The sequence below is a fragment of the Capsicum annuum genome, unplaced genomic scaffold, assembly GCF_002878395.1.
Source record: "Capsicum annuum cultivar UCD-10X-F1 unplaced genomic scaffold, UCD10Xv1.1 ctg33430, whole genome shotgun sequence".
NCBI classification, from domain to species: Eukaryota; Viridiplantae; Streptophyta; class Magnoliopsida; order Solanales; family Solanaceae; genus Capsicum; species Capsicum annuum.
The window spans coordinates 1-2,474 of NW_025840205.1; the positions used below are offsets into that span (position 1 = coordinate 1).

Genomic DNA, 2,474 nt, shown 5'->3' on the forward strand with positions numbered 1-2,474 from the left:
CCTCTGGATCGATCCTTTTGCTTAACGGGAACAACATCCACCTTTCTTAACAGAAGATACATCATCTTTCCCAATGTTAATTGTTTGTACTCTTGGTATAGATGCTGGATCATCTCCTATATCAAGAGCTTAACGACTAACCACTCGATATATCTTTTTTTTTTTTTAATGAAAATGCGAATCAAAGCATATTGCAATAATCTTTGAGCACCACAGACAAAATGTTGAACATTAAACTTTGCTAAGCAGCATCAGTTTGGCAAATGCAAAATTCCAAATCATAAGTTAATAAGCTATAGTATATCTTACTACAAAAGCAATATTTCAGAAAACGTTGTCTTTATCTTTTCATACAAATACTTGAAACCAACATTTGAATCGCTACCAAATTACTGTTGTACACATTGGACTCTCTGCGCACCACCACCATGCATGTCTTCATCATCTTCGTCGTATGCCTCTTGAGCCTGTTGCTGCTTCCTACGCATCTCCTCTTCGATGTTAACATCATGTAATGTGGTCTCCTCGCACTCGTCCAATTCCATGTCAGTCATTTGTGTTTTGGGTTTTGCTGGCAACACTGCTTCAAGGTTCTTGCACTGCTCGGGGGATAATGTGTCCGGAAATTCTACAGTAAAGTGAATGTATAGTTTCCGTCTCATAAATGGCGTTCCGTACATAGGCATTCCTTCATCATTTATGGCCTTAAATTGATCAGGCTTGACAACTTCTCCGGGTTGGGACTTGATGATCAGCTGTCTAGATGAGTCAAGAAAAACTGGAAACCGCATAGGGCCTTGGTCAAGCTCAAGGTGTGCTCTACAAAGAGATCATCGCCCTTGCGCTTAAACTTGGGATGCTCCTTCTGTTGCAAGACAAAAACTATGTCCCCAGTGACCGTATCAGGTGCTTCATCAGCCTCGCCCGGGAATGTTATCTTCTGTCCATTCTGCATACCCTTCTCCACAACAACTTCCAACACCTTCTCCTGTACGACCTTCTCACCTTTACACTGCCCACATCTATCTTTATCATTGATCATCTCACCAGTACCCTTACACTCGTTGCAAGGGTGCTGCATCTGCTGGATCATGGATGGGCCAAGTTGTCTGATAGTGACTTTCATCCGAGATCCTTGTCAGCCAGAACATTTCATTGAAGAACCTGATTTAGATCCTTTCCCTTTGCACTTTGGGCACAAAACATTGCGAGATAGTGACAGTTTCTTTGAGGTTCCATTGTACAGATCCTCCAGAGAAACCTTGAGAGGGTGGACAACATCCTCTCCTCTTCTTTGTCTTCTTCCTCTGCTGCTTCCACCACCTCCACCAAATGGGCTGCCACCAAAGAAAGATGAGAAGATATCAAATGGGTCGTGTCCACCACCTCCACCGCCCATTCCTTGCTTGAGAGCATCTTCACCATACTGATCATATATCTCACGCGTCTCGGGATCACTCAAAACCTCATAAGCTTGTGCAAGCTCTTTACACTTTTCAGGATCACCTCCTTTATCAGGATGATTCTTAATAGCAGCTTTACGGTAAACTTTCTTGAGATCTTTTTGTGCAGCAGTCTTAGGAACACCTAAGATCTCATAGTACTTAGTGTTTTCGCTCTTCTTCGGTGCCCTCCCAAACATCTTCTATCGCTTAGTTTAGTCAAAATTGAACGATGGTAAAGGGACGGCGAGCGGCGAATGGCGAGAAGAAGAAGAGGTTTGTTGGCTTTGTTAAGTACTATGGAGGAAAAAAAAAGGCACTCGATATATCTGAGTACCTCTGTGAAGGAGTTTTCTACATTGAGTGCCTCAAGTGCAGATGTTTCCATGAAGAAAGTGTTCTCTCTTTTGGCGAAACCACTTGATTCCCCCGTGGGGACAGCTCTGAGGTGGCGGAGATCCGCCTTATTCCCCACGAGCATTACAACTATGTTTTGGTCTGTATGGTCTCTCAATTCTTTGAGCCATCTTGCTACATTTTTAAATGTTACATGATGAGTAATGTCATAAACCAGTAAGGTACCCACTGCTCCTCGATAGTATGCAGTAGTGATGGCTTGGTACCTTTTATGAGACACGAAAAATGATCAGAAATAACATTCAAGGAAAAAAGATATTAAGTGCAAGTTAATCAAAGTGGAAAACTGCCATAAATGGATGTCCACCTGATGACGGTTAGTTAGCTCGTACACACAAATATTGGATCTAGATTTGAGTTTGAACTGTTGGAATTAATGGTGACACCAAACTATTAGAAGAAGATCAAAAGAAAAGTAAGACGAAACAAAAGGGAAACATAGTTACTTAGCATTCTCTTGTATTCTCTTAGGATTCTTGCTTAGGATTCACTTAGGATTCTTTTGTACAAGAATAAATTAGTCTACATAGTTCTCTTAGGATTCTCTTGTATTCTCTTAGGATTCTTGTTTCGGATTCTTTTGTACAAGAATAATTAGTCAACATAGTTCTCTTA

General features: G+C 41.3%; 1 pseudogene; it reads right to left on the reverse strand.

The window, feature by feature from the left end:
• Positions 1-374: 374 nt before the first annotated feature.
• Positions 375-1,677, reverse strand: LOC124891282 (annotated as a pseudogene).
• Positions 1,678-2,474: the final 797 nt, after the last annotated feature.